Source organism: Ahaetulla prasina, chromosome 3 (genome assembly GCF_028640845.1).
Source record: "Ahaetulla prasina isolate Xishuangbanna chromosome 3, ASM2864084v1, whole genome shotgun sequence".
Lineage (NCBI taxonomy): Eukaryota > Metazoa > Chordata > Lepidosauria > Squamata > Colubridae > Ahaetulla > Ahaetulla prasina.
This window is the reverse complement of record NC_080541.1, coordinates 69,328,674-69,343,114: the sequence shown is the minus strand read 5'-3', so window position 1 is coordinate 69,343,114 and position 14,441 is coordinate 69,328,674. Positions and strand designations below refer to the sequence as shown.

At 42.6% G+C, this 14,441-nt stretch overlaps 1 protein-coding gene across 2 annotated transcripts in view; it reads right to left on the bottom strand.

Annotated features, from left to right (window-relative positions):
• The window catches only part of ZNF407 (zinc finger protein 407), a 378,474-nt gene that overhangs the window by 114,326 nt on the left and 249,707 nt on the right, over nt 1-14,441 (bottom strand). The gene's annotated exons all lie outside the window — the stretch shown is intronic.

The window sequence follows — 14,441 nt, the reverse complement described above, 5'->3', positions numbered from 1 at the left end:
CCTGGAGGCGGCCGTCAAATGATCTTCAAAAGACAGCCGTGCATCCAGGAGAACGCCCAGATTGCGCACCCTCTCCATCGGGGCCAATGACTCGCTCCCGACAGTCAGCCGCGGACTCAGCTGACTGTACCGGGATGCCGGCATCCACAGCCACTCCGTCTTGGAGGGATTGAGCTTGAGCCTGTTTCTCCCCATCCAGACCCGTACGGCTTCCAAACACCGGGACAGCACTTCGATAGCTTCATTGGGGTGGCCCGGTGTGGAAAAGTACAGCTGGGTGTCATCAGCGTACAGCTGGTACCTCACACCGAAGCCACTGATGATCTCACCCAGCGGCTTCATATAGATGTTGAACAGAAGGGGCGAGAGGATCTCTGCCCCCCCGTCAACACCGTCTGCGACCGGTCGGAGAGATAGGAGGAGAACCACCGATAAACGGTGCCTCCCACTCCCAATCCCTCCAACCGGCGCAGCAGGATACCATGGTCGATGGTATCAAAAGCCGCTGAGAGGTCTAATAGGACCAGGGCAGAGGAATAACCCCTATCCCTGGCCCTCCAGAGATCATCCACCAACGCGACCAAAGCCGCCCCAGTGCTGTAACCGGGTCGGAAGCCGGACTGGAACGGGTCCAGATAGACAGTTTCCTCCAGGTGCAGGGGAAACTGATATGCCACCATACTCTCTACAACCTTCGCCGCGAAGCGAAGGTTGGAGACCGGACGATAGTTACCTAAAACAGCCGGGTCCAGGGAAGGCTTCTTGAGGAGGGGCCTCACCACCGCCTCTTTCAAGGCGGCCGGAAAGACTCCCTCCAACAAGGAAGCACTCGTAAGCCCCTGGAGCCAGCCTCGTGTCACCTCCTGAGTGGCCAGCACCAGCCAGGAGGGGCACGGGTCCAGTAAACACGTGGTGGCATTCAATCTACCCAGCAACCTGTCCATGTCCTCGGGAGTCACAGGGTCAAACTCATCCCAAACAACATCACCAAGACCGCCCTCAGATACCCCGTCTGAACCACCACAATTTTGGCCCAGACCGTCCCTAAGCTGAACGATTTTATCGTATAGATAACCGTTAAACTCCTCAGCACGTCCCCGCAACGGGTCATCCCGCCCCCCCTGGTGAAGGAGGGAGCGGGTCACCCGGAACAGGGCAGCTGGGCGGTTATCTGCCGACGCAATGCCACTAGGTAGGTCCTAGTATAGGATCTAACTAGTGTCCGATCAGCCTCTGAACGGCTGGACCTCCAGGAACTCTCTAGGCGTCTTCTCCGGCGTTTCATCCCCCTCAGCTCCTCGGAGAACCAAGGAGCCGGTTGGGATCTGCGCCGGGTCAGAGGCCGCAAAGGCACGACACGGTCTAAAGCCCCAGCCGCAGCCCGTTCCCAGGCTGCAGCTAGTTCCTCTGCCGTGCCGTGAGCCAGACCCTCAGGAAGTGGCCCAAGCTCCGTCCGAAACCTCTCTGGGTCCATCAGGCGCCTGGGACGGTACCATCGTAATGGTTCCGCCTCCCGCGGTGTTGGGTAGCGGTCAGAAAGTCCAGGCGAAGGAGAGAGTGATCTGACCATGACAAAGGTTCAATGTCTATTTCCTGTAAGTCCAGATCTCTCGACCACTGACCAGAGACAAAATCAGGTCCAGTGTGCCGCCCCCGATGTGAGTGGGGCCATCCACTACTTGAGTCAGGTCCAAGGCCGTCATGGGGGCCAAGAACTCCCGAGCTACCGTCGATGACGAGCCGGCAGATGGCAAGTTAAAGTCCCCCATGACTAATAGTCTCGGGGTCTCCACTGCCACCCCGCAAGCACCTCCAGGAGCTCGGGCAGGGCAGCTGTCACGCAGCAAGGAGCCAGGTACGCCACCAGCAAGCCCATCTGACATCTATGACCCCACCTCACAAAGAGGGATTCACACCGCGATCTGAGGTACAGTGGTCTCCCTCGGCTCTAGACTCTCTTTAATAGCAACCGCCACCCTCCACCCCTACCCTGGGCCTCGGCTGATGGAATGCACGGAAACCCGGTGGGCACATCTCGACCAGGGCACACCCCTTCAGTGCCCAACCAGGTCTCCGTAACGCCTATAATATCCGCTGCACCCCTGAATCAGATCATGTATTAGGGGCCTTATTGGCCACGGACCGTGCGTTGCATAACATCAGACGAGGCCCAGGCTCTGAGGGTCTTGACCATCCGGGAACGGGAGAAGTCAGATCGGGCACGCGATCGCCTGTAAACATCGAACGCGTGACCCCTATGTCGATACGATCCCCTTCCGCCATATCTGCCCCTCCCACTTACCGTGCAAATAGACTCACCTCACACAAAGGAACACACTCCCCCATAACCTCCGAACCCATTTGATAGTCGCCACGAGCATGCGCTGGAACTGGTTTCCTCCCGACGGGCTACCCCTCACCCACCCTAACCCTCCACCCCACCCAACACTACCTCCCTCCAACCCAGACCCGTCAGTTTCTACCTCCCTTAAAATTCCCATTAAAATTCCCTTTAAAACCCTATTAAAATAATTAATTAAAATCCCTGAGTCTCCTATTTTGGCATGCCATCTCTCGGGTTCCAAAACCCGTCCTCAAGATGGACCTCGATAATGTGGAGGGCCAGACCATGAGAGAGGGGAATCTCGCAGGGCAAGAAGGTCAGCCGCTGTAAATGTCCGCATGATAAAAGTCCGGCAAACGGACCCATCCTGGACCTGTCAAGATGGAAGTTGACGCACCAGGAGTTCCGAGTAGAAGACAGACGGGATATAGGTCTTGGGCGGTAGATGAACAAACCGCCATGATTAAGTCAGAGCTCCAACCCCTCTTCTCCAGTCCCGAGGGGTGGTCTATGGGCACAAAGGGGGGGGGAGAGGATATAGTCCTACAATAGTCAAGCTAGGATTGTCCAGGACCATCCTCAATTCCCCCACTGGGGACCAAAGGTCTTCAAACGATCCCCTTGCAGCCAGCCCATGGGCATCCTCAAAGATGGTAAAAAGGTGCCTACATGGCCCGTGGTCGCCCTTCGTTGACACAGAGGACGAAACACGCGCCTAGTGGGCCAAGCTGCTCCACCGACGAGGCATCTCTCTCCAAAAAGTCCGGGGGGGGGCAAAGGACTCAAAAAGCCCCCACTGACGGTCTATAGACGTCCTCCAGGTGGTGGCGAGGGCGTCCCCTGGACCCGTGGACAGCCTTCAAGATGACAAAGAAGGCGACCGTCGGGCCTCTTTGTGGCCGCTAAGCCAGGCCTCCAGCTGGAATAGGCCACTCACCCGCCAGGTTTGCTGGGTCATGCCACAGTTCGCCGGACCCAGTCAACCACCAACAGGCTAGGCCCTGGCCAAGCCGGTCCAGCCAGGCCGCCGCCACCGCCGTCACCGACACCGACACCGACACTACCGCTGCCGGGGAAAGAGCCCAGGCCAGGCCGCCGCCACCAAGGACTCGGCCGCCGCCACTGTTGGATAAGGGCCAGGCTGCTCCCACACCGGCACCGCAGACGAGGGGGGACAAAGGGGAGAGAGGCTCTAGGCCCCTCCCAAAGCAGGGCCAAGCCAGGCCGCCACCGCCGCCGCTGGAAAAGGCCCGCCGCTGGAAAAGGCCGGGCCGCCGCCACCGCCACCGCCGCCGCTGGAAAAGCCCGGCCACTGCCGCCCAGCCAGGCCGCTGCCGCCCGGCCTGGAGAGGGCCGGACCGCTGCCGGACCGCTGCCGGACCGCTGCCGCTGCTGGAAAAGGCCCGGCCGCTGGAAAAGGCCGGGCCGCCGCCGCCGTCACCGCCGCCGCCATCGTCGGCCGCGCCGCCGGAGGGAGAGCGCTCCGGGACTCCTCCCAAGGGAACCCGGAGACGCCCCGCCTCAGCTAGCCCAGCCTCTGACTCCCCAGACTCTCACCTACCCGGGCGGGGGGTCCAAGCTGTCAAAAGGACCCCCCCCACCCGGTCTGGCCCAAAATAGGCCCGTCGCCGCATCAGCTGTTCAGCGGTGCGGCCGCCATCTTGGACATGCGCGTATAAACAGTTTGGCCACTTCAGTGCTACCGGTTGGTGCTATGGTTGGGCTGCTGCCCCAGTCTTGAGATCTTCATTTTCAGGCTATGATTCTTAACATGGCAAGTAGATAGGTCAGCAGTAAGTGATAGAAAAGCAACAGTTTTAGATGATTTACAACAATGCCCATGAAGAAGGTTCCATAAGGTCTGATACTAAATAAAAACAGTGTTAGGAAGCAACTTCACCATTTTCTAAATAAGTCTGACCTCATCCACTATGAAAGCTATTGTGTAAACAAGCAAATCCCCATGGCAGTGATTTTATGAATGTACCCACTATATACTCTCAACATTAATGATGTCCTCACCAGCCAAAAACAGTTATTTCCATAACTGGGATAAGAATTCCCATTGCTAGGCAAAGTGAAATTAGGCCTGATTTTACAATTTTTTGCCATGATTGTTAAGCAAATCATTGCAATTGTTAAGTAAATTATGCTGTTGTTACGGAAATCCCATTTCCCTCATTGACTTTGCTTATCAGTGCTGGGCGGAAAGGCTGCAAATGGTGACCACATGATCTTGGGACACTGCAATTGTTGTAAATAAATGCCGGTTGCTAAGTACCTGAATTTTGATCATGTGATTGTGTGGATCCTATGATGATCTTAAGTGCAAGGACTGGTCATTTAAGTCAGTTTTTTTAGTGCTGTTGTAACTTTGAAATGTCACTAAATGAATGACTGTACACCGAGGATTACCTATACTTATCCCAGCATCTTTCTGAGGTGGGTAAAATGAGGACTCAGATTATTGGGGCTAATATGCTGACTCTGTAAACTGCTTAGAGAGGGTTGTAAAGCCCTGTGAAACGGTATATAAGTCTAAGAGCTATTGCTATTAAGTCTTTTTTTAGTCCACCTTTAAGATATCTTCTGTAGAGCTCTACTTTCTGTTTTCCTACTCTTACCCTGTCAACTTTTACTTGTTCTCCTATTTCTCTTTCACTCGGCTGATTTGCTATGTTTCAATTGCCAAGCAGATTTAGCTGAAAGATGGGGATGCAGGTAGGTCTGAAAAAGTTTTAAGCATTGCATTCATCAGAAAGGAAGAAAAAAAAATTGAAGACAACCCTCTCGAAATAAAAATAGATGGGCATAGTGACCATATAAATAAAAGTGACCCTCTACAACCAAAAACACTTCTCAAGATTACTCCTTCACTGTCAGCCCAAACTTCAAATCTAATGTCAATAATATTTTTAGAGCAAAGTTATTATAATAGAACCTTGTAAATCAGAATATGCCCCCTCCTCCCCAATTTCATGAGAACTAAGGATGGGACTGCCTGAGATATTTACCCAGTATATTGCTGCCCCAGAATCAATCCTCATTTGACTATTGAATTGGTAGTGCCTCTTTTTCCTATCCTTCAAGGTTATTTCCTCTACCTTCTACATCTGCTCAGCAATCGTGTACATACTGTATGTAGCATGTATGCGTGTGTACAATACATTATATCACTTTTTCAGAAAAAAAAAATCTACTTCCCAAAAGTAGATGGACTTAAGACAAAATAAATAAATTAATTCATGTAAGGAGTCAGATCAATTACTTGTAAAATATAGTAAGATGCAGAAATGAGGGCAGGGATGGGAAACCAGTGGGGATGAAGTAAGGAAGGGATGACTATATAGTTATGGTAAAAAAAAAGCCGGGAAAGAAATAATGAATTCCCTCTTTAGCCCTTTCAAAAAGATTAAATTCATCCAGCAAATGGACAGCTAGCAACAGCTAGTTGTCAAAGGCAGCTGTGCTTTGCAACAAGAATGTCTGCAACCATCTGCATCGCATGCTCATTCCTTTGATTTCATCACCTTTTCTTATTATCAGCAAATGTAGGACACTTTTCACTCACAGTTCACTGGCAATTATTTTGAAAAAAAAAAAAAGATGTTTTCCTGTTGGCTAAATTCAGTATATTAGAAAGTTTTCAAGGGAAAAAGACATTACAAAAATGCATTCAAAACATGGATACAATTATATTACAAGTCAATTTTATTCAGCCTTCAGATGATTGCCCTCCACTCAAGCCCTTTTAAGCTGTTTAGAAGGCTTCCTTTTACCGATTCTTTTAAGTAAAAACTCCTTAAGGATAGAAGGCTGGGTATATCATATTTTTTTTACAGCATTTCTTAAAGAAAAGAGTTTTTATAGAAAACTTAAGATGGGGAAGGTTTCCCAAATGGTTAATTCAAACTGTGCAGGAGATGATGCTATTTTTAATACTAAAATAATAACTGTTAAAAAGTAAAAAGCAACTCCAGCAGGCAAGCTCCTATGCCCGTGATAGCGAAACTATAGCATGTGTGCCACAAGTGGCACACGGAGCCATATCTGTGGGCACATGAGCATTACCCTAGCTCAGCTCCAGCGCACGTGTGTGCACTGGCCAGCTGATTTTCAGGCCTTCTGGGCCCATTGGAAGTCGAGAAATGGGCTGCTTCCGGTCTCCGGAGGGCCTCCAGGCCGTTTTTGCCCTCCCCAGGCTCCAAGAAAGCCTCTAGAGCCTGTGGAGAATGAAAAACGGGCCTGCCAGGCCCACCGTGCCATCGCGTGCCAAAAGCAGGGGGGAGGTCACACACGCATGTGCAAGGGGCGGGGCACATTGAATTATGGGTGTGGGCATGTGCGCAAGCAACCCCCTCACGCTCGCCATGCTTTTGGTACGCAATGACTGTCCTATGCAGTAGTTGCAATCCAATAGATCCCTAGATCCCAGTTTCACATACATATACTGGTCATCTGTGATATATCATCACTGAAAGCCTTCAGAGTTCCCCAAAGACACCCTACTCATTTTGAGTTGCTGTTTTTTTTTAAATAATCAGACATCCTGTCATGAGACTAATGACAGGTTAGAGAATGGTGTAATAATATTAGGGATGATTCTCTATTTTTGTAGGTGATACAAAAATTTTGCAGACCAGGAATTTATCTTCTTAAAACTCCTTTAATGGATACACAAGTTTCGTATTGTGTCTGGTTACTCTATAAATTGAAGAAAATAGAAGTAACTGAGACAAGTCTAAACATTGGGGCTTTAGCTTGCATTCTGATTTCTTTATTTGATTTGATATTTCATGTGATTTTTGAAGCAAACAAAAAATAAACTCGATGGATGATTTAACATTGTTTTGAGATTTGATAGTAACACAGATGCAGTTAAGATAAATTTAACTCTAAGGTTGATTTACATTCTGAGAGGCCTTTCTACCTATTCTATCTTATTATTTAATCATTTTGCAGGGTATACAGATAGACTTAGACTTTCAACAGTTCGTTTAGTGAAGTTCGAAGTTACAATGGCAATGAAAAAGTGCTTTACAGCCATTTTTCACACTTATGACTATTGCAGCAACCCCATGGTCACATATGATCAAAATTCAGATGCTGAACAGATTTATGATGATCACAGCGTCCAGGGTCATATGATCAGCTTTTGCAACCTTCTGATAAACAAAGTCTATGGGGAAACAAGATTCACTTAGCAACCATGTTGCTAATTTAAGAACTGTAGTGATTCACTTAACAAATTTGGTGAGAAAAGTTGCATAATGGGGCAAAACTCACTTTAAAAAATTTCTCACTTAGCGACATACATTTTGGCTTCAGTTGTGTTTGTAAATTGAGCACTACCTATATAATACATTTCTTTATAGGAATCATTTGTAATTATTTCCAATTACATAATCTATCTTATGTCTTCTGTTGTCCCTTTTCCAGACTTACAAAATAGCACAACAAAAATGTATTAATTCAATTTTTGTTATTAGCGTCTTCTTATATTTTGGATCAATTGTATTTAAAAGTACGGTATGTGAAATAACACGGACTGAAAAAACTGCTGAAGAATCTTTTAGTTGAAGATTTTACTCACATTTGTTTTTCATGGTTAGTTATAGAAACAAAGTAATTTCTAATTACTGTAGATAAGAAAAACTTATTTAGATATATAAATGTAATATGGAAATTTATTTTTTAATCCCACTTGAGATTAACATTCCCCAAACAATTTTTAATATTTATGTTTGTGTAGTTTTTCTATTTGGTTTGATTAACTCAATTTGTTAATCAAAACAGAAGTCTGTTGCTTCATTCAGCAATAGTTCAAAATGCCTGTTGCCACTTGCCATTAGTTGAAAAAGAAGGGAAGGGGCGGAGAGAGAAAGAGACCAAGTTGCTTATCATCTGTATATAATTCTAAATAGCTGTGGGTACTGTATATCTATTAAGTATCTCTACTTTGTGTAAGTATATGCTTAAATGAGTTATGTGTTCCATAAATTTATAACTCTCTAGTGTGTGTGTATGAGGGGGGGGGGGAGAGAGGTAGGTAGGTTAGGCAGCAGAATTATTCTGACAATATAAAAGACAATTTAAAGGGTTTAAGGAACAGCAACTTGTTATTCATAGAGATAAACATACTCCCCATGAAAAGAATATTAATTCCATAACCATTATCTTAGTTTAATTCCTCTATAAATTTCTTATATAAAAATCTAAATAGAATTTTATCGAGTATTTTAATTTTACATTTTGCTCTCCTTTTGTCATATTGCAGTCCGCTACCCCATAGAAACTTTTATATATCTTATCCATAATAAACTCAATTATTATTTTTTTTACTAGAAATCTAAAGAAGCCTAACAATGGTTGAAAGTTAGCTATTTTAAAGTCCCCTTTAGACTGAGAGGCAGGTGTGAAACAGTAATATCCATCTTTTTCTTTCTGAAACCTTGATAGTGGAAGAAAACAAAACAAAAGGCAAGCTGCAACATTATCTCCACAGAGTTAGAAAACACACACAACAACTTCATTACATGATAATAGCTCAACCGCTTGGGGAATACTGCCAAAATAGTACTGTCAAAAGATAGTTTATGTTTTTCTTAGCAAGGCTTGCATTTCTACCGCCATGTATATAAAATAAAAGCTAACTACTACACGAGGGATTGTCCAGAGATATTCCATGTAGACTGACCATCCCTAAAGATAACTATGTGATCCTTCCATAATGGGAATAGAGATTAAAGAACCATAAACATGTTTATTTTGATTCTTATGTGGAAAGTTAGTACGGTCATTTGATTTTCAAAATGGTTACACTAATTACATGGTGAACTCAGGGCTTATTTACGTTTTAATTATTATCACAATTATAATTATACCACAAAACAAATTTATAGTTTTTTAAACCCCACACTAAGCACCTATATCATGATCTCAGAAAAACATAAATGCATATACACTATACATCTTGAACACAAAAACTGAATTTTTGTTTAGGGTTTCCTGCCTGGGCAGGGGGTTGGACTAGAAGGCCTCCAAGGTCCCTTCCAACTCTGATGTTATGTTATGTTATGTTATGAATTGAGTTAAAAGATAAATATTTTCTAATTATTCTGAAGACCGCTTTACAATTAATCAAAAAATCAACTTGGAAAAACTTGAATTACCAATCTAGAAGCCTCCGAGGGACAGCAAGAAAAAAAAATATTGGGAATGATACTCTTTTACAGTATTATTTTACAGAAGTATTAGCATATATAATATACACAGAAATCAACTATCTTTTTTTCTTTGGAACAAAAATAGTAAAAATGCCACTCTAAATTTGTTTAAGATGGGCATTTTCATATTTATAAAAGGAGAAAACATGAAATCAGCTATCCAAACAAGTGCTAACGCATAAAATATAGAAAGTTGAATTGTGTTGAAGTTTTTTTGCTTCATCACTATGATATCCACTTCACACACAATGGTGTAGTGATTGTGTTGTGTGTTTTGAGCAATTGCCAAAAGCAGTATGGAACAGATATGGAGCAGTTGGATCTCGTGCAGCTTCCAAAGAGTATGGAATGAATATGAACACCTTATTGATAAAAAACTAGTAGGAAGCAAGTACATTTCTGCATTAAATTTGTAAAATAATGAATGACATTCCTGGTACTGTGGCCTAAACCCAAATGCTCTGCTATATTTAAAATTGAAGCATAAGATTAAAATAGATGACTAGTCCAATTTAATCTTATGCTCCTATTTTAAATATAGAGATCAGGATTGTTGGGTAAGTATTTCTGGAAATATTAGATGAAAAATGAAATCTATAAGAAATTGTTTAGAAAACAAGAAGCAATGGATCAAAACCATCCACAGATTAAATGAGAAAGAAAAGCAGAGCTAATATGCTAATACAATGCAGAATATAAAATATGGTAATAGAAAGATATGGAGTATAATATTGTACACAGAATTCATCTTATAACTTTTATAACATCTGTTTTATTTTTCTGAAAGTTGCTTGATATAAATCTGTTCATGCAGATTGCCAGAAAGCATCTAAAGGATTTTTTTTGCTGCTATTAAGTTGCATGATTTTTTAAAAAATTAACATATTTATCCATCCTATCCTTGATATGTGATTTGATAAATAGAGTTGAGGAGAGGAGAGGAGAGGAGAGGAGAGGAGAGGAGAGGAGAGGAGTTGAGGAGTTGAGTTGAAGAGAGGAGATTACAAAATCACACACAACTGGATAGGCTGCTTTAAGAGATAATCATGATTTCCTCTAAATATTTCTTTACAAGGTAGTTACCATATTGATACTTGGCTCTAAGCAAGAAAAGAAAGCATAATAAGAATCAGACAATTTTTAAAAATCCCCATTGGGATATTTATATATAGTATGCTATGCAAGCAATGCAATTAACTTATTCCTCTTCTCACAAAAAAGATGGGCGATGTCTCAAGAGGCTGAATAGAAAGCAAACTGGTCCCCTAGGTATAAGGAAGTGCTCTGAGTTGAACCGCCATGTCAGTTTTGGGGCCAGACCTCATGGGGGACCTGATCCTAACCCCAATGACTTTCCCATTTCCAATGGGGTTTTCCCATGCAATGTGCAGAGGATGTCTCAGTGGGCCAACTATAAAGCAAACTGATCCCCTAGGCATAAGAAGACTCTTGGCATTGAACTGCCACATTGGTTTTAAGGGGAGACCTCATGGGGGCCAAATTATAACACTAACCTCAGATGACTTTTCCATTTCCAATGGTGCTTTACCATGTAATATAATTACGACATTTCGGGAACCATATACCTGGTTCCAGAGGTATAAGGAGGAGCTCTGAGTTGAACCACCATGTTGATTTTGAGGCCACACCTCCCAGAGACCCAATCCTAACCTTAACCCCAGATGACTTTTCCAAATGTTATATTGACGATTCAGTTTGTCTGGACTTGAAACCTATTGTTGATCTTTAAATTATAATAGAAGAACTGGCTGAAATTTATAAAATCATAAACATCATATAAAGGTCAGCATTTGAAACAGCAACTCTAATAGAGGCCCAGAAATTGTAGAGAGCAAGTATAAATAAGATGCAACAATTATTTGTATATTGTACTATATACAAAGCAGTGCTGCAGAGATTATTATTTTTAATATATTATTATAGATAACTACATTTGAGTCTCTGATATATTTTTTCTAATACACAAAGTTATAAGAAGAATTAAGCTTTTTCATTTATTTCTAGTCTAAATTTTACCCTAGCAGAAATGAAGATGGAACAGACACAAGATGGGTATCTCTTCCCTCTCAGGTCTATATTGGTTGTATATGCCACAGTAACCAAACAAGAAAACTGGAACAAATTACCTCTTTCCTATTTAACTCTCAGTGAAGGAGAGTTACTGGAGTTCTTACTCAGAATTGTCATAGATGACAGTGGTTTTCTACAGCCCAATCTGGCATTCAATAATTGGTACCAGCATATAAAACAAAACAAGGTAAAATTACCATAAATATTTATATATTTTAATACCACTATCACGATCACACCAATAAGGCTGTTTCAATGAGATGGAAATTTGTACATTATGTGATGACCTGGGTCATGGCACAGAGGTAACACAGGCAGCTGGCAGTTCAAGCTGCCCTTTTATTACTCCAAATTTTCCCAAACGCTCCCACATTTCTGGCAAGTCCCAGAGCAAGGTGATCACACACACACACACACACACACACACACACACACACACACACCCCTCTCAAGCAGCCTCTGACTGCAAATAGTCCAGCCCAACAGTGTGAGCACCCATGGCTGCAAAGCAAAAAATCCAGAAAGAATGCAAGGAATCCAGGAAAGTTCAAACATCAGCACTCAACATTCCAGGAATTCAGCATTTGTTCCTGACAAATGCCCCTCCCCACAGCATCTCCTTAAGTCTCACTCCCAAGGTGTGCCTTGTGAAGAGGGGTGGGGCACTCTCCTCCCGAGTATTTGGGTCAGTTTGCACTGTTTTTGCCTTCTCTTCACTCTCCGTGCTTGAGGATCAGGAGGGGTCCTTGCTCATCGCCTGAGCTATGTCTGTCATGTTCACTGCTTAGCCTCTCTTGGTCATCCTGACCCCCTTCCTTCCTGCTTAAAAGCCATCCAAATCCTGAAAGGCCCTAGCCTGACTGGGCCTGCTCCTTCCCATTTTCCTCCCAAGGCAAAAAAACCGCCCCCTCGATCTCCGTCTGCTCCAGTTCCGTCTCGTCTTCCTCCACAGATCCAGGCTCCGATGGGGGCATGACACATTAGGTATTTCAAGCCTTCTCATTGGGTACCATTTATTTATGCAACATGGAACACCATTCCAGAAATTCTTTAAGTTTTCTTAAAGAAATATCCATAGGCACTACCACCAGAATAAGTGAATGAAAAATACAATTATCTATGCACAACATCAAGTATGATACTTTGGATTAGGTACAGTGTACCCAGATTTCTATTTCATATGTATCTTGTAGTTAGTTACCTATTACCTTGTTATCTTTAAAATATTGTTAAGTATCAACCATTGATCCATATGGAAATAGTTTAAGCAAGATGAGAACAAGTTTATGGTGGAAGATTTGTTCTTCATATTTTTGTTCAAAAAGTTATTCTACTTTTGTTATTTTCAACTTAGTCATTATTTCATATGACCATTATTAAACATTCATGCACCCTTCTGCCTGGAAATAAATAAATTTAAGACTATTTGTAAATAAGAAACTATTACCTGCAAAACGCGAGTGAACTATTGGAAGATAAAGATTAACAATGATACATTGGTTATAATGATATAACTAGTACATGTTTTATATGTTCCTTAATAGAGGCTTAGGTAAAAGTGAATATGTTCTCTGCCATACTAAGAAACAACATTTGTTAGCATATAAAATAATCTGAAATTGATTTAATTGAAAAATAACATCTTCAGTGTTGGTTTTGTTCTAACTACTTTGGCATGCATAGAAGAACATATTGCAATATGGGCTTTTACTTTAAGAAGTATAAATACTTACAAAATAAATAGAAACTATGGATTCTCCAGGAAAAACATCTAACGTAACAAAACTAGTCTCAGTGAAATGCTTCTCTAGTATCACTGAAAATACGCAATCCTTCTGCCTTTGATATCAGAGGTATTGTACCAGGCATCGTTAATTAGGTTATAATACATTATAAATGCATATTATATTTCAGCACACATACATATATTAAAAATTATTATGCATGCTATTTGCCTTTAGGTATAGCCTTTACATATTTTTAGAAAGATACATTTGTAAAATCAATGCAGTTTGCAAATCTGACTTTTTAAATTTCTAATCTATAAAGAAGCCTCTTTGTTTCTTTTTCTCTTTGTTTCTGTTTCTATTTCACAAAATAGTACAAACAAAGCAAAACAAATCACCAAGCAGAGGGCAGCTTACATAATGCTGCCTCTGTACCATTAGTAGCTCTTTATTAAAGGTGTATTAGTGATTTAAAATAAGTCAGAGTTCTACTTTTTGTGAAAAATTGGTTGCTAAAATGTCATTGTATGGTACAAAATACATTCCCAAGAACTGAATTTGACTTTTGTTTAAAGTCAGTTCATTTCTAAGGTTACAAATTCTGTGTCCCCCCCCTCTCCCCTCCCAACAAAGACTGTATGTGAAAGAGAATTAGTTGTAAGAAATCACATAATTTACTATTGAGCTGAACATGGGATAATAAGGACATGAAAAAGAGGATATAAACTCTTTCCTTTCTTGTCATCTTTCTATCTCCATCCCAGTCAACATTCCCAGGTAGTTTTAAAACAACTTAAACTGCAAGTTAAGATCAGCAAGAACATTTTGGGATTAACATTTCCACTCATGGAAGAAGTGACCTCTATTATCTGTAAAGGACAAGCTGTGTTTCAATATCACTTGGAAAGGATAGCAAAACCATAGCCCCTCAATTCCTCTCCTAATTAAGACAAGGATATCAATTCCTGGCTATGAATCATGCAGAATATTTTCAGTGGTACCATGGGGAGGACGAAATGCTGGGAACAACAACACTATAGCAAATAAACGAAA